The sequence below is a fragment of the Triticum aestivum genome, chromosome 6A (genome assembly GCF_018294505.1).
Source record: "Triticum aestivum cultivar Chinese Spring chromosome 6A, IWGSC CS RefSeq v2.1, whole genome shotgun sequence".
In the NCBI taxonomy this organism is placed as follows: domain Eukaryota; kingdom Viridiplantae; phylum Streptophyta; class Magnoliopsida; order Poales; family Poaceae; genus Triticum; species Triticum aestivum.
In genome coordinates this window covers 96,166,683-96,185,066 of record NC_057809.1, presented here as the reverse complement: position 1 = coordinate 96,185,066, position 18,384 = coordinate 96,166,683, and the positions used below count along the sequence as shown (strand labels likewise).

Sequence of the window (18,384 nt, the reverse complement as noted above, 5' to 3'; positions counted from 1 at the left end):
CTGTAGACCCCGCGACCAGGGCGGCCTTGGGATCATGTCATCCAAACGCATGAATATAGCCCTTTTGACTCGATGGCTCTGGAGGATTAACAACGGAGATGGTGGCCTGTGGCTGCGCATTATTCAGCAGAAGTACCTCCGCGGACAGCCACTCGCCTTCTGTCAACGCTCTGGAGGCTCCCAGTTCTGGCAATCTGTCATCCAGCTCCTCCCTGTCCTCCGGATAGGGACCTCGATTGAGATCGGGTCCGGCACCGCCACACTGTTTTGGTTTGATCGCTGGACTGGGGACGCACCCCTGGCGTCCCGGTTTCCGGTCCTGTTCTCCATTGCGGTGGCCCCCCAGATCTCCGTGGCAAACGCCCTTCTCGACCTTGGGCGCCTTGCGTTCCAAAGGCCTTTTGGTCCTGCGGAGAATGCGGACTGGCAGGACTTGCTTGACTGTGTGACTCTCCATGAGCCGGATCTCACGTCTGATGATGACCGCGCTAGATGGCGCCTTGAACCATCCGGTCAATTCTCCACCAAATCTCTCTATCGGGCCATCGCCCCCTCGCCCGGTCATGAGGCGCTCTCATCTATTTGGGAGATTCGCCTCCCATTGAAGATTAGGATATTCTTGTGGCAGTGGATTCGTGTCCGCCTTCCATCTGGCGTTGAGATTCTGAAACGCAATGGCCCTGGGGACGGGCGCTGCCCACTCTGTGGGCCTGAAGAGGACTCGAACCATATCTTCTTCACCTGCGTGTCTGCGCAGTTCCTTTGGAGCTGATTCCGCGAGATTGTGGGTGGAAGCTGGGATCATACCAACTTCCCTGCTCTCTTTGCCGAACTCCAGGCGACTCCCCCCGCATTATGCCGCATTAGGTGGCTGATCATCGGGGTCCTTGCCTGGACGCTGTGGACTGTTAGGAATAAACTTGTGATTCAGCGTATCCCTCTTCGTCGGGCTACTGACGCTTTGTTCAAATGGTCTGGTTACTTGCAGCTTTGGCAGCCGCTTAGCCGCCCCAGGGAGAGAGACGCCATCACCTCCATCATCACTCAGCTTCGCGCGATGGCTCTCCGACTGGCTTCCCCGCTCCCTCCACCACCACCTGAGCCAGATTAGCTCTGCGTCTTCGTCGCCGTCGCCGTCGCCACCACCGCTTGTTGTATGTGCGTCCCTGGGCGTTGTGTTGGGCTTGTGGTGCTGTGCCCACAGCTGAACCGTTGTTGTGTGTGAGTTGTGTTTTGTGCGTCTGTGTTGGACCTTCGTGCGGTGACGTTGGGTGTGTTCGTGTTTCGAGTGGTACCTTGTGAACATTGTGCTTGGTGGTTGCTTTATTTATAAAGCGGGGCGAAAGCCTTTTTCGGTAATTTAGAGAAGTTAAAAAAACTCTGACATCTAAACTGTAGGAGGCTTTGTGGAACACAAACAAGTTGCACGGCAACATAGAGCACATAACAATGCAATCCAAAAAACGGACATGAACAGCTGCTGCAATAAAAGGGAAACTATTTTGCTTATTGATAATAGAAATACAGTGTAATATCATACAGAGTTGAAATCTGAAAATTATACTCGTTCAACTATTATAGCCATGCTCTATGGAGAGAGGATATTACAATTGTGATGCCCGTTGACAAGAAAATTGCAACGACCACAAAGCTAGAAAATCAAACTATTATAGAAGGCGTTGGTTCATCAGTGAAAAGCTACTCTTCTTTTCAATCGGGAAACTGAATTCATTCAGTTGGTGAACACGGATATCATATCCAGCAAGCTCATGGCTACAAGAGCACGCCGGCACCATGCACGCACATACTCGCTGAACGGGCGCTGCACGCCGTGAGCCAGCAAGGGCGCCTCCATGCCCAACTTCGCCCGCCAAGGCGGCTGCCATCTGATCTAGGTCTTCTGACGCGAACAATTTGAGCAGCTCTCACACAGACACGCATCACTCGTGGAGTCGTGGGCATAGGTGCCCATGGTGCCTTCTGGTCTGCCGTCGTCGCCACTCTCCGTGGGCGCCGCCACCTCGCTCCATCGGCATCGCTCGGCCTTGGCTGTCCGCTGGAAGTGGAACAAGATGGGGATTGTGTTCGGTTTCTTGAGCCGATATAGCAGCTTACCGATCGAGCCGAGCGGAAGCGCCGGGAGCGACGGAATCGAGCCGAAGAAAGGAGCGCTACAGCGGGCGTGAGCGGATGCCGTGGGATGCATTGGTACGACAGGTGGCAATAGATTAGAGCGGGTACGCACGGGAGGAGGTTTGCAGCCTGTCTCCACCTAATTTTTTTCCAGATCAAGTGGAAGCAAAGAGCAAGCCCTTGACAAATTCCCGGTGCCGGCACACATCAGCCAACGGCGTGGCCATAGGCATGCTTAGACCGGCACCTTCGGCCATGTCAATGGCACGACCTTCCCCGGCATCCCACTGGAAGCACTGCACGAGCGCCGCGAGCGTCAAGCCAAGAAGGCGCATCGCCAGCCCTTCCGCAGGGCACCGCCTCCGGCCAAGCCCGAACGGCATCATGGGCGCGGGCTTGGCCGTATCCAAGAACCTCTCCGGCATGAACTCCGTTGGGGAGTCCCAGAGGTCGGCGTCCCGGTTAATTGCCCACGAGTTCACGAGGATCATGGTGCCGCGCGGGACCCTGAAGCCGCCCACCGTGCAGTCCTCCATGGCCTCGTGCGCCGGGATGAGCGGGCCGACGGGGCACAGCCGGAGGCTCTCCTTCACGACGAATTGGAGGTAGGGGAGGTTGGCCATGTCGGCCTCCTCGACAAGCCGTCCCGTGCCTACGTTGGCGTCTATCTCGTCCCTCGCCCTCTGCAGCGCCTCCGGGTGGGTGAGGAGCAGCGCCATCGTCCACTCGATGGTCAGCGCCGTCGTGTCAGTCCCGGTGCTGAACAGTACCTGGATTGGATCGGTTGGACGTTACGTTGCAGCTATATAAGTATGTGACGATGTCATGTCGGATGAAGCAATTACGGTGCTACTACTCACCAAGACGATGCCTTTGAAGACGTTGTCAGTGTAGTACTCGGGATCGGCTTCTTGTAGCGCCAAGAGCTCGTCGATCACGCTGGTCGTGTGTCCACCAGCGGCCTTGCTCCGCCTTCGTGTGTGGTCGTCGACGAGGCCTCCGACGAACGCATCACGCCTCGCCTGCAGCCTCGCATGCGCCGCGTCGATGCCGCGTAGGCGGTCGACCCACCGCAGCGCCGGGAAGAAGTCCCCGATGCTGGGCGCGCCAACTACCTTAAACGACTCCTCGACGAACTCCTGGAACCTGCCCAAATCGCCGGAGTGCCCGTGCGCGGTCACCGCGCGCAACATCACGTTCAGCACCAGCTCAAAGAGCCTAGGGCGGAGGGTGACCGGCGCGCCGCCACCGCCTGCTGCCGCTGCGTCCTGGAGCAGGTTGTCCACGAGGGACGTGACCTCGGCACGACGGTCGGCCGTGCGTACATCGAGGCGGGGCGCGAGAAGAGCTTGCCGGCGAGGAACCGACGCAGGACGCCTGAGTGGGTGCTGTGGGAGGCCCAGGTAAGCGCGGTGTAGTTGTACCCGAGGTGCTTCCCCACGAGCAGCCGCGGCCGTCCCGCCAGGGCGGCGTCGTGCACCGTGAAGCACTCCTCGGCGGCGGCATGCGTCGACACGAGGAGCGCCGGGCGCGCCCCCAGCCTCAGCGATACGAGCAGCGTCAGGGCCCCGCCGTGCGCCGAGGCGGCCAGCGTGGCCAGCGAGCGGTGCAGCGGCTTCTTGATCAGAGCATCTCTAACCGGCGCGCTAAACAGACGCCGCGCCGCAAAATCCCCCGTTTTAGCGCGCGCGTAATCCGGCGGATGGCTCCAGCGGGCGCGCAATAACCGCGCGCGCGGTATAAGCAGTTGGACGCGCGCTAGGAAGCGGTACCTCGCGCGGTGTATTTGCGGCGCCCGCTTCCGCGTGCGGCACACACGACGCTCGCACTGCGCTCTTCTTCTCCCCCTCCAAAGCCCCGCGCGCGCCGGCGCCGGCGGCCCACACCCATGGACGCACGCGCCGGCACCCCGCTTATAGCCGCGACCCCCCCCCCCTGCCCCGCCGCCGCCGCCACAAACCCTAGCCCGGGTGGAGTTGGCCTCGCCTTCGCCGGAGCTCCTCCGACGAGCGGCCTCGCGCGCGACCTCTTCATGCCGCCGCGGATGACCTCGGCGACGGGTGGCGTCGCGCCGGCGCCGGCCCGAGCCGCCGCCCCTCCTCAAAGCTCCCCAACGCGGCGCGGCCAAAGAAGGGCAAGACATCGGCGAAGAAAAACAAGACGGCGGACGGCTCCGGCACCTCCAAGGCGAAGAGGAAGAAGCTTGCGGGGCGTGCGGCGGGTGCAGCGGCTGCCGAAGCACCGCAAGCTCACTCGTTGAGCCGGCGGCCGGCGCGCACAACATGTTCGACGAAATGCCTCCAAGGTAAAAAAATTCTAACTTTTCATTTTTTTGTTATTTTTTGAATGCATTCGTCACATATAGATAGCTTATTTGCATTGTGCAAAAAAAATTGTAGTCTCAATGATGATGCATACATGTCAACGATGAGTGTTGGCTCCAACAATTCGCATTGGTCTCAAACCAATGACATGCATTTTGAAGACCATGAGTTCGTGGTGGACGAGGAGGGTGAGGGCATTGTCGACGCACCGAAAGGAAGAGCGGGCAATTACACCAATGCCGATGACATCTTACTATGCAATACTTGGTTGCAAGTGTCGAGGGATCCATCCGTTGGAGGTGATCAAAGTAGAGATGCTTATTGGAACCGGATGAAGGAACACTTTGATGCTCGCAACGTGAGTGGAATTGACCGCTCCAACCGATCACTTAGGTCCCGATGGTCGACAATCAACTCGGATTGTCAAAGGTGGGCGGCCTGTCAAAAGGCGGTTGACAAGTTGAACCCAAGTGGCACAAATGAAGATGATAGAGTAAGTGCCATTTTATCTTACATGTTGGTGCTAAAGTTGCTTTGTTGTGCTTGTTGTTGGTGCTAACTTGCTTTGTTTTCATGTAGTACAACATTGCGCAAAACTTGTTCAAAGAAGAGGAGAGGAAAACCAAGAAGGGGAAGATCAAGAAAGGAAGAGTATTTACTTTGCCTCATTGCTATGAAGTATTGAAGGATGATGAGAAATGGAAGAAGCGTGAAGATTTGGATGATTTGCATTTGAGTGACAAACGGAAGCGAATAATTAAGTTGGATGATGATGATGAGGAGGAGGATGATGCATCAAGTGATGACGACAAGAGAAGCCCGACACCCAACTCGGTTTCATACTCGAAGCCAAAGCGGCCGGATGGGTGCAAGAAAGACAAAACCGAAAGGAAGAAGAGGAAAGGAGATGATGAGCTTAAAAATGCTATGGAAGCTATTGTGAAGGTAAGAAAAGAAGCCAACGAGGTGAGGAAAATGGCAAGGACCCAAGATGTCGCGACCGAGGAGAGAAGGTTGGCGGCCGAGGAGAGGAGGGTGGCGGCCGAGGAGAGGAAGGTGGCTTTGGAGGAGAGGAAGGTGAGCAATAAGGAGCGAACTAGATTGTTGAAATGGGAGAAGCACTTGTTCTTCTTGGACACAACTAACCTCAATACGGCGCAAAAGAAGTATGTCAATCTTGCCCAACAAGAAGTCTTGATCCAAAAAAGAGCCATGGTTCGTGCAATGGGTGGCGGTGGCCTCGGCGCAATGGGTGGCGGTGGCATCGGCGCCATGGGTGGCGGTGGCCTCGGCGCCATGGGTGCCATGGGTGGCTTCGGAGGTACCGTGGGCGGTTTAGGTGCAATGGGAGGCATGGCTGGCTTTAGAGCACCCCCCGACGCTATGGCCATGATGGGAGGCATGAGTTTTTCTTCCCTCATGGGAGGCATGGGTGCACCTTCGGCCGTCATGGGCAGAATGTCTTTCGATGAGCCTCCTCGCACACATTCCCATGAAGATGCCGTTGAAGATCTTGCCAACACTGTCGGAGCTTCACGTGATGCGGTGCGCGATGAGGAGAGGGAGGAAGATTTATCTTCGGAGGCGGAAGAATCGTCTTCCGAAGAAGAGGACGAGGACGAAGACGAGGACGAGGACGAGGAATGATGTGTCTTTCCTTTGTGTATTGAACTTGATTTGCATTTTGAACTTGGTTGGATGAACTTGTGAGCATGATTTTAAACTTGTGGGCATGAACTTCATCAACTTGTTTGTGTGAAATTTTTATTGTGTTGAAAATGTTCAATATTTTGTGTTGAAAGATGCCATATGCAATGCACCGGCGAATCGCGCGCGCTGCATTTTGACGCGCTGTTGGAGCAACGCGCGCGCTGTATTTTAGCGCGGCCGCTGGAACCAGCGCTGCACGCCGCGCCAAACCAGCCGATGCGCGCATGGCATATGTGTTTTTTGCACGCGACGCGACCGGCGCCTGTTGAAGATGCTCTCAGGTGGAGGTGGCCCAGCAGCGGGAGCAATGGTGGGCTCGGTGTGGTTCCACCATCACCCGACGACCGACGCGATCGAATGAAAGTCGCGACGACACTGGTGAGCAGGACGAGATGGAGCAGGAAAACGCCGCCGCTGTCCATGCCGGTGGCCGTGTGTATGGCTAGCATTGGCATTGCCTTGAAAAGCCTCAGCGCTTGCTATATACTTGTAGCACGCACGTTGCCTATCGTGAGCATCTTCAACAGACGCGCAATGCGCGATGTGCTAAAAAAAGAATACAGCGTAAGATAAGCCAACTTTTACGCGCGACGATGCGCTGGCTCAAGCGGCCGCCGTAAAATAAAGCACGCCCGAGCCGTTTTAGCAGGCGCGTTATGTTTTTTTTTGAACTATAATTCGATACACATTTGACTCCGATAGTTCAAAGCATTCTCCTACGATAGATAAATAAAACAAAAAAATTACTACTACTCGTCATTCTCCGACTCGACCTCTGCCTTGGTGATGTCTTCTTCCGACGTCTGAGCATAGGTGTTAAGGAACGCTCGTCGTTGGAGTCCAAGGACGACACATCTCCTAGCGCGATGTTGAATTTAACGACCGCCTTCCGCGTTCACTTGTCCTCGCGATAGGCGGCTCGCTCCTCTCTCCTCTCCTCCCTCTCCACCCTTCTCTCGGCGAAGAACGGTTGCTCATTGATGATGTCTTGCGGGAAGCGTTGGCCTTCGGTTCTCGCGATGATCCTCGTCGGTGATAAGCCGCAGGGGAGGCGCCAACTCCTGCGTCCGCTCCCGCGTCGCCACGTCCGAAAAGTTCATGTCCCAACGGGACCGCCGGAGGCGCCACGCCGCAGCGTCATACACGCGGGCGCCCTCCTAGGCGGTGTCGAAGGTTCCGAGGCCGAGGCGCACGTCGCCGGACCGAATCTCGGCGGAGTAGGTGCCGGATGGACGCACGCGGACGCCGCAGTAGCCCGAAGCTCCCCGGCGGCGTGGTGGCATGGTGACGCGGTGATGACGTGTCGGCGGCGAGGAGAGAAAGCGGTAGAGGGAGCAACGAGAGAGCGGCATAGGACGCTGCAATTTTATAGGCGCGCCGAACGCGATGCGCCAAATCTAGCGTGAGAGCTCCCTTTTTTTCCGCGTGCGTTAGTTTTCCGCCTCCGTTGAAGCGCACGAAAACATCTCACACGTGCTAAAATGCCAGTTTATTGCGCGCACGTCTTTTCGCGTGGCTGTTGTAGATGCTCTAGCGATTCTTACGGTGTGAAAAGAATCATCAGCTCAAATGCGAACAAAACTAGAACTTCAAAAGTCCTATTGACCAAAACAACAAGAGAAACTAGCATAAGACTAGATAAATCAGGCAGCCAATCTACTTGGTACCAGGAGTACATTTTCTATGAAAAGAGTCATTATTGGTGTGTTGCTTACAGTAAAGGCCTCTTTGATTCATAGGATTACAAAAACATAGGAATAGTAAAAACGTAAGATTGAAATGGCATGTTCATTGGATCTCTATAGGATTTGAGTTTGTTTGATTGTGGCATGAGGAAAGCAAAGGATTTCTTTCAAGAGGTTGAAGTGGATGTTAGAATTCCTGTGAAATGCAGTACAAATAAATTCTTAGAAAAAAATCCTACAAGATTCAATCCTACGAATCAAACGACTAACGTAGGAAAAATTCCTAAGAATTCCAATCCTTCAAAAATCCTATAAAAATCCTTTGCATCAAAGAGACCCTAATTCGTCAAGCATGACCAAGGACTTACGTGAGCTGCCTCACGTCATGAGCAATACCGTCTGCCTACGCCATGCAATCTATATCGCTAGCGACTTAGCGACTGGATGACTGTTTTGTTAAGCAACTATGGGATGTCTTATTGCCGCTAGTAACCATGTTTTATTTGTCATACTGTTTTTCCGCTGAAACCCACCATTGTTGTAATAGAAACAGTAAATTTTTCCGTCATCGATGTTTAACTCTCACTCGTGATTTTTAAATATGTTTACCGGATAATCAATATGTGATTAAATGATTAGGAGGATGGTTGTACTCCCAGCTCACAAGGAATCAGTCCTCAGGTTTGAAACTTGTGTGTCTTATCAAAGCGGAGTGTTCTTTTAGTGATAGGTGACGTTTCTATCAATAGCGAGGCATTATGGTGTCTTTGTCAATCCTCAAGACCCACCGGCTCAGTCTCTCAAAGGTGCTCATAGAGCTAGGGTGTGCGTGAGAGCGTTTATCAAGATGAGTGTATGCAGTGGCGAATCTAGAATGCAAATGGAGGGTAGGCTCAACTTCAAATATGCTAAATTTTGTTGGACACAGTGCAGCATGATAAAATAAAATGGCTGGAAGTTGCTATTTTCTGTGCTAGACCTAACTAGTGCGCTTGGTAATAATTTTTTTGGTGATTTTTGAGGGCAGGCTTGAGCATGTTCAAGACTGTTGAGTAGAATCGCCAATGAGTATATCTGTATGTATGTGAGTATGTGTTTGCATTTTGTATGGAAAGAGCCATTATTGATGTGTCGCTTATAGTAATTCCTAAGACTCGTGCTCTAGTCCTTCTAAACCTCAAGCATGACCAAAGACTTACGTGAGCTGCCTCACGTCATGAGCAATACCGTCTGCCTACGCCACGCAATCTATATGCCTAGCGACTTAGCGACTGGATGATTGTTTCATGGGTGTCTTATTGTCGCTGGTAACAGATTTGTTTGTCATACTGTTTTTCCGCTGAAATCTACCATTGTTGTAAGAGAAACAGTAAAATTTTCCGTCGTCGATGCTTCACTCTCACTCGTGGTTTTTAAATATATTCACTGGATAATCAATATGTGATTGGATGATTAGGAGGATGGTTGTACTCGCAGCTCACAAGGAATCAGTCCTCGGGTTTGAAACTTGTGTGTCGAGTGTTCTTTCAGTGATAGACGACGTTTCTATCAATAGCGAGGCATCATGGTGTCTTCGTCAACCTCAAAACCCACTGGCGCAGTCTCTCGAAGGTGCTCATAGGGCTAGGGTGTACATGAGAGCGTTTATCGAGATGAGTGTATGCAGTGGCGAATCTAGAAAGCAAATGAAGGGTAGGCTCAACTTCAAATACGCTAATTTTTGTTGGAGACAATGCAGCATGATGCAATAAGATGACTGGAAGTTGCTATTTTCTGTGCTAGACCTAACTAGTGCGCTTGGTAGTAATTTTTTGGAGATTTTTTAGGGCAGGCTTGACCATGTTCATGGTCACGAACCGTGGTAGAAGTTAAGCATTTTGATGATTCGTAGAACTTTTAGCAAGGCATGTGTAGTGTAGGTGCTGTGTAATGTGTATTTCTTATATGGTCAGGGATATTTCTTGTTGAATGGGTTCCAGAATAGTGTCCCTAATTGTGTCAACTATCTATGTTTGGCTTCCTATCTCAGCCTAATTTTTGGCTTCCAGCAACTATTTTCTTGAGTTCCTTGTCAGTCCACTGACGGAGTTAGGTACAACGGCACATCCAGTGATGGGCTAACATTTTTTTGAGTCCACGGTGACTTTTTCTCAAACAAACCCATATTTATTATCTTAGAATTCTCTAAGTTCTTGTGTTCGGCCCCGTCAAGGTTGTGCATATTCCATTGCCCCCCCCCCCCCCCCCCCCCCCCCGGTCCCCCGTCTAAGATTCTGTTCTGTCTCAGTCCCTGGGCACCATTTTCTTTCTATATTTTTTATCTTTAACATATTATTACGCTCCAAAAGGAAATAAATGAAAGCAAGTTTGCCTGGTGGTCTGATCATGATCACTGTGCTCAACTGTAGTTGCATTCAATGCTCCCCTGTTTCTCTTACTATTTCTTTTACTTCTGTGGTGAGTGAATTTTAATAGGTTTAGTCCCCACTTGCGATCAGTTAACACTTCACTCTTGTTGCAAAAACCTCAATGATGATGTGTTTCAGCAACAGTTTGACCTTTTGTTTATTGCCTCTTTTTTTGATGCAACATTTCTTCACGGGAAAAAAATCCCACGATGGAGACGGTCTAAACTTGTGATCAGTTAACACTGTCTGACAGAGACGACGGCGGAGCTAGCGGCGCCGCTGTCGGTGGTGGCTGCCCGGAGGATCGTCAAGTCCGATCAGTTCATGAGGGCTGACCTCTACGACAGATGGCTCCCGCACCTGTGAGTGCTAGGCTGATGCATTTTAGCTTTTATTTTATGGATAGAATGAACGAATGCTTTGCTATGGACTATTTTCTACTCTGGCTGTGAGACCAATCTACCATGGTTAGATCTGTCTCAGGTTTGGTTACCAGCCCATGACTCGGGGGCTTGTCCGCTTTTGAGGGATCAGGCACCGACTCTTATGATGTATGGAGTGTACTGTGCTGAGCTCATGTTTTTTGAGTCTTCGACTGAGAGGGAGGTTCCTGATGAGGCTCAGAGTGTGACCACTGGGTTGTCAAAGTGACTAGAGGAGAAGTCTCTGAGACCCAGATTGTGCAACAGCTCCGGGAGCTTGCTCCAGAGGACTTCCACTGGGATCTTGTCAGTCTTGAGGCAAATTTATTTCGGGTTGAGTTCCCGTCAGTGGAGAATTTGCAGAGGCTGCTGAGTTTTGGGATGTGCAAAGTGCCAGGCACTGAGGGCATCCTTGAGTTCCAAGAGTGGAAGTTGGTGGAGCCTCAGGGTAAACCTCTTACCCAGGCATGGTTATGTTTTTCGGGAGCTCCTTCGAAGCCTATGCGGGATGCTAGGGTCGTTGCTAGCTTGGGCATCATGGTGGGAAAGCCTGAGCGAGTGGATATGGCCTTTACTAGAGCTCATGGGGTTGCTCGTTTACTGGTTAGTATTTTGGACATTGAGTTTGTGCCTGCTGTGGTCAAGTGGGCATATCGAGGCCGGATCTACAACCTTGAGATTGAGTTTGAGGATGAGAGCCTGTTGGCTAAGGCAGCTACCGTGACTGACGTTGATATGCACGAGGGTGATGACGGTTTGGGAGTTAAGGAGAATCCGGTCGCTGATCCTGGACGAGAGATGTCCGAGGGACTGGGGTCTGTTGCTCAGACGACCGGGGATGGGACGGCTCCACCTTCCTCGGTGCCTTCGACCACTCTGAGATTTGGGTCTATCGAGCCAGCTACTGCACCTCCGAGACTGTGGAGTGAGCGGGTGGAGTCTTTTGAGGCTTTTGAGCACTCTTTACCAGCGTTGGACTTTGAGGGTCTGGGCATGGAGGGTTCTTGCGCGGAGGGGGGGGGGGGGTTTGGAGCTGGTGTTCTCGCCTCCCTCTGATTCTGTTGCGACGACGGAACTAAAGGTGGTGGTTCCGAGCTCTGAAGGGGGTTCGAGGCAGGTGGCCTCGGCACCCCTTCTCCTTTCGCACCGGTCGGGGTTACCGTGATGGAGGCTTTACCTTCGGGAGAGGGTCCGGGGCAGGTGGCCTCGGCGCCCTCTTCACCTCTCGCTAGGCCGGGACTGCACGTGGCAGGTCCGGTCTATGGAGGGGGCTCGGGGCAGGTGGCCTCGGAGCCCTCTTCACCTTCCGTGCCTAGGGTGGTCGCCCCACCGTTGGCGTCGGCGAGCACCTTTGGCCAGTGGGCTGGGGTGGATGGGGAGCGTGGGCAGGCGGCCCATGGTACCTCATCAACTGACTCGGTGCCTTCTCCCGGCCGTGGAGACCAGTTGAGTGTTCGGGGGGGGGGTGACAGGAGGTCACTCCCCGGGCAACTTCACTCGGGAGGAGGTGATAGCATTCGGCGGGATTCTGGACCAGGCGTCTGAGGGCCGACGGTTGAGCTGCCGTCTTCAGGACCAGCCGGAGGTGGACGACATGCAGCAGCGGTGCGCCATGAGGGCGGCCAAGCTTCGTGACGTCCAGGTCACTACTGGTATGTCAGTTAATACTTCTAATTCCATCTTGCATTTTTCGAACGATGAGATTGTTGATAATGCAAACCAATTAGGGATTTCACTAGGTAGTAATAATGGTGAAATTTCTAATTCCATTAATGATTTACTGGATTTAGAGGCCGACAGGGCTTTAGATATGATTCGTAACTTAGCTGCCGTCAAACCCATGAATGACTCCGAGATTGATGCTTTGGGGGTCCGGGTGCTGGATAATTTTTGTGCCGATCTCGCTAATCCCCTCCCGGAGCCGGAAGAGGAGGATGAGAGTGTCGAGATTGATGTAGTAAGACCTCCAGAACCTGGGAGTGAGGACCGTGTGAACATGAGGACCAGCCCTAAGCGCAAATGGAATCGCAAGATTTACCCGACGTCCGCAGTTCATAGGAGTGCTAGGATTCGCACAGCTAAAAAATTCCATGACGAGCTATGAGAGGAATCTTTTGGAATAGCAGATGTCTTAAGGACTTGGCTAAAAGAAGGTTTCTTGCAGAAGCATCCATCGAGCATAGATTGGACTTTATTGCGTTGTCTGAAACTAGTAGAGAAAATTTCTCACCACAATTTCTCAATACTTTATCGGGTGGTATTGAGTTTGACTGGCACTGTCTGCCGCCGCGAGGAAGATCGGGTGGGATCTTACTCGGTGTTAGATACGAGTCTCTCGAAGTTCGAAGTGTGGTCCTGGGAGATTTTGCTGTTAAGTTCAGGGTGCGGTCGAAGGTTGATGGATTTGACTGGGCTTTGGTGGCGGTGTATGGTGACGCACAGTCAGAATTCAAACCAGATTTCTTGGCTGACCTTGTTAGAGTTTGCGGGTCTGAGCAGCTCCCAATCCTGGTTAGGGGAGACTTTAACATTATTAGGAGGCGTGATGAGAAGAATAATGATAACTTTGACGAGAGATGGTCGTTCATGTTCAACACTATTATTGAAAGCTTGGATCTGAGAGAGATTGAGCTTTCAGGTAGGAAGTTCACATGGGCTAACGCCATGCCAAATCCAACGTTTGAAAAGTTGGATCGTGTACTCGCAAGTGTCAAATGGGAACAAAAGTTTCCCTTTGTAACAGTTCAGGCTCTCTCTCGTGGTATTTCTGATCACACGCCTCTATTTCTTGACTCTGGTGGGGCTACATACCCGGGCAACAAGAATTTATTCTCGTTCGAGCTTGCGTGGTTCGAAAGAGAAGGCTTCCTGGATCTTGTAGCTAGAGAGTGGGCTAAGGATGCATGCAGTAGGAATGCGCTTGAGCGCTGGCAGAATAAGATTAGGCACCTGAGAAGTTTCCTACGTGGGTGGGCTAAACATTTTAGTGGGATTTATAAGGTTGAAAAGGAACGGCTCCTTGCCCTTATTTAGTCCTTGGATGTAAAAGCAGAAACCACGGTTCTGCCAGCCGCCGAGCTTCATACCAAGCTTGACGCGGAGATGAGGCTGAAAGAACTCCTTCGTGAAGAAGAATTAAAGTGGGCACTATGGGCCAAGGTACGAAGAGTGGTCCAGGGGGACGCGAACACTCAATTCTTCCACATGATAGCCAATGGCAAATACAGGAAGAAGAGAATCTTTCAGCTTGAACAAGATGAGGGTACGATTATCGGCCAGGAGAACCTAAAGTTATACATTACTGAGTACTACAAACAATTGTTTGGACCACCAGAGGAGAACTGTGTGTCTCTGGACGAGTCTAGGGTTGAAGATGTACCTCAACTTACTGCTGTCGAGAACGATATTTTAACCGCTCCTTTTTCGGAAAAGGAGGTGTTCGAGGCTATCTTAGAGATGAAAAATAATAAGGCCCCCGGCCCGGATGGTTTCCCGGCTGAGTTTTATAAGAAGTGCTAGCATATTATTAAAGGGGACCTGTTGTCGATGTTCCATGATTTGTTCTTGGGACAACTGCAGCTTTTTCAGCTAAATTTTGGAACAATAACCCTGCTTCCTAAGAAAACAGAGGCCGTGAGAATCGATTAATTCAGGCCTATCTGTCTTCTGAATGTTAGTTTCAAAAATTTTACCAAGGTCGGGACGATTAGGCTCACACAGATTGCGCATGCTGTGATGCAGCCTACTCAAACTGCTTTCATGCCGGACAGGAAGATCCTGGAAGGGGTTGTGGTCCTTCATGAAACGCTCCATGAGATTCACACGAATAAACTTGACGGAGTTATTTTCAAGGTGGATTTCGAGAAGGCGTATGATAAAGTCAAATGGCCGTTCCTTCAACTGGCCTTACGCATGAAGGGCTTTGATGAAGCTTGGCGACGCCAGATGGAATCGTTCACGCAAAAAAGGAGTGTTGGAATTAAAGTGAATGACGATATAGATCATTATTTCCAGACACACAAGGGCCTGAGACAAGGTGATCCTATGTCTCCAATCTTGTTCAATATTGTGGTTGATATGTTGGCGATCCTGATAGGGAGGGCAAAGGAGGCCGGTCAGGTGGGTGGCTTGGTGCCTCATCTAGTCGATGGTGGTGTGTCCATCCTGCAATACGCTGATGATGCAATCATCTTTATGGAACACGATTTGGCAAAAGCGAGAAATATGAAGTTGGTGTTATGCTTATTTGAACAATTGACTGGATTGAAGATTAATTTTCATAAAAGCGAGCTGTTCTGCTTTGGTAGAGCCAAAGACGAACAAGAGGCTTATAGATAATTGTTTGGATGTGAATTGGGGGCTTTGCCTTTTACGTATCTAGGTATTCCCATTCACCATCGTAAGCTAACAAACAGAGAGTGGAAGTGCATCGAGGATCGGTTTGAGAAGAAACTGAGTTGCTGGAAAGGAAAACTCATGTCTTATGGAGGCCGATTGATTCTTATTAATTCGGTGCTCACGAGTATGCCTATGTTTCTCCTATCCTTCTTTGAGGTCCTAGTTGGGGTTAGGAAAAGGCTGGACTTCTATCGATCCCGATTCTTCTGGCAGAGTGATGAACTTAAGAGAAAATACCGACTCGCCAAATGGGATATCATCTGTTGACCAAAGGACCAGGGGGGCCTTGGTATTGAGAATCTTGAAGTCAAGAACAGATGTCTTCTCAGTAAGTGGTTGTATAAGTTGTCATTTGAGACGGAGGCAACGTGGGCGCAGATTCTACGTAGTAAATATCTACAGTCCAAGACCCTGTCCCAGGTCACACTGAGACCAACTGATTCGCCGTTCTGGAAGGGGCTTATAAGAATCAAAGCTACCTTCTTTAACATAACTAAGTTTATTGTCGGAAATGGAAACACCACTCGCTTCTGGGAGGATGCGTGGCTTGGTGATGCGCCTTTGGCGATCCAGTATCCGTCCTTTTATCGTATTGTTCAGCGTCGGGAGGCTCTTGTTGCCACGGTTATGCAGTCAATTCCCCTCAATATTCAGTTTAGGGGGGTGCTTGTGGGCGAACGATGGGAAGCATGGCTTCACTTGGTGCGTAGACTGATGGAGGTTCAGTTAGCTCCTCAGCCCGATCAGTTGTGTTGGAAGCTTACTAGATCTGGGGAGTTCATTGTCAAATCGATGTATATCGGTATCATTAACTCTAGTGTTATTCCTAGTTCCAAACATGTTTGGAAAGTCAAGGTTCCTTTAAAGATTAAAGTGTTTATGTGGTTCGTCCATAAACAAGTAATTTAACAAAGGATAATTTGGTTAAGCGCAACTGGACAGGTTCTACTAGGTGTAGTTTCAGTGATCGGGACGAGACTATCAAGCACCTCTTTTTTGACTGCCCGTTGGCAAGAGTTTTGTGACGCTCTGTGCAAATTGCCTTTAACATTACTCCTTCGACTTCGGTCAACACGTTATTCGGGACATGGCTTGCTGGGATAGAGTCTGAAACAGCTAGACACATTCGTGTAGGAGTATGTGCGTTGTTATGGGCAATTTGGAACTACAGAAATGATTTGGATTTTAACAGAACAACAACTATTCATTTTTTGCAGGTTTTATTCCGGGCTACTGCGCTGATCCGTATGTGGTCCTTACTCACTCCGACGGAGGCCAGGGAGCGTTTGGTTACTGGATCTTTCCGGTGGGAGATGATAGCGCAGGATATCTTCAACCGGTTTGGATGGCGGTCATGTAATAGGATAGGCGATTAGTTTACCTATCTTCTATTTTGCCAGCCGGTTGTGGTTTCTTGGGCATTTTGTTATCGACGTTGAGGCTCTGTGTGAGCTAGCCGTTCTTTTTTGTTTCCAGACTTTAAGACCTTGTTGAACCTCATTTAATTTTTAATAAATGTGGCCGTATGCATCATTCTGATGCAGAGACCGGGGAGTCCCTCCTTTTCGAAAAAAAACCCAGCTGTTTGACGCCACTAGACTCCCAGATTCTCCTGTAGGAGCATGATGAAATTCTGTGGTTTGCGTATGATGTCTGGGTGGTTCACCGTTACTATTGTTTGGGTAGCGCTTCTGTTCTTTGTGGACTAAACTAGATGCAGAAAATACGTAAGCTTTATATGGCAAAGGGTTGCTGCTACCTTGCTCCAGATGGGGTTTATGCTCTTTTCTTCTATGAATAATTTATCGCACCTCACTGCCCTGTTCCAGTCTGACGTACTCTTCATAATCCAGTCACATAGTGTAGTAGCTTGCTCTAGCACACAATTTACTTCTCCAGCACAGTAGTAGTCTCTATGTTCTTAGCCCATTGCCCTGATCGGAGTGGCCTGAACCATGCCAACTTTCTTTGGCAGATGGAATACCCATTGGTCAAGGTGACCGAGGAGATCCATGACGCCTCCCAGGAAGCCAAGTGCATGGCGATGGAAGCAATGTCACAAAGGTATCTAGTGCATATACTATGTGTTGTTTCTTTTATTTCATCATAGTTTGTACTTTTCTCAAACAAAGTTAAAGTGCTCAAGCGTGAAAGCTCTAACATGCATTGTGCAGTTTGTATTGGAATGTAACATTTTGTTTATATTGCAGTCTCAGCGCATGCTTTATGTTCCTACAATAGCTAGTTATACTCAACTTTTGTGTGTTCCCAATGTTGTTGGTGCACATGCAAAGGAAGTGATAGAGCATATTCATCTAGCTTCTGGACATACGCTTTGCAATGTACAAGACGCATATCAGTGATTTTTTGTTGCTTGCACTCTGCTATTGATGTCACTGCCTTGTAAAAGAAGCTTCTTTTGCAGTCACTACCTTGTAAAAGAAGCTTCTTTTACAACGCAGTGACTATTGGTACACTGCCCGACATCAAGATGTTAATGGAGATCAAATTAACATTTTGAAATGCGAATTGAATGTTTTGTGGATCAAAATAACATTATGTGTTTCTTGAGCTACCATGTCAAGGGAATCATAATACAAATTTAATGTTTCTGTAACAAAATCCTATATTTAATCATCTCTGACTTGCTTTTATGGTTGCCATGTTCAGCTACGTCGTAACCTCCTTGTCCAGCTACTATCACTCAGTGGATTACGTCCTCCTCGGCGACAACCTCGGCTTCCCCTGCCGCGTGATGACATCGCTCTTTCTACAATAGTGGCGGTGGTGGCCGCCCATTCTTTAGTTCTGGTGAGTCCATGGTTTCCTCACTCCCGTCTTGTGCCCTGAGATGGTAGCCATTGAGCCGCTGCCGATTTTGTGGTACTGGCCATTGAGCTAATGAGTAAGGGCTCGGTTATATGGTCAAGCTGTCGGTGGTGGCGGTCTTCTGGCCACCACAATCATGTGTTTGTGATGATCTTATTGTTGAAAGTGGTCCTTGTGCTTAGTTAGGCCCTTGTGCATGCTTGTATGAGCTACGCCCTTCCATTTGTTTCACGTGGTAATCTGTTTGTTTTTTGTACCAAATGGATCTGTCGGTTAAATGAACCTTAGTTGATCAACACGTGCCTGAATCCAAACTTGTTTACCAGTATGCTAGGTTGGTTCTTTGCTTACTAGACATGCTTAGATAAAGTTTATTTATTTCGGCAATTGCCTAAGTTCACTTAGCTGAGCACAAACATTGAGTTGTTTTACTGCTCATTTCTATTTAGATATAGCTTGTACTAGCTCTTGTTAC

The 18,384-nt window shown here is 50.2% G+C and overlaps 1 pseudogene; it reads right to left on the bottom strand.

Moving 5' to 3' along the window:
* Nucleotides 1–1,688: 1,688 nt before the first annotated feature.
* LOC123130375 (cytochrome P450 81Q32-like) lies at nt 1,689–6,501 on the bottom strand (annotated as a pseudogene).
* Between the last annotated feature and the right edge of the window lie 11,883 nt (nt 6,502–18,384).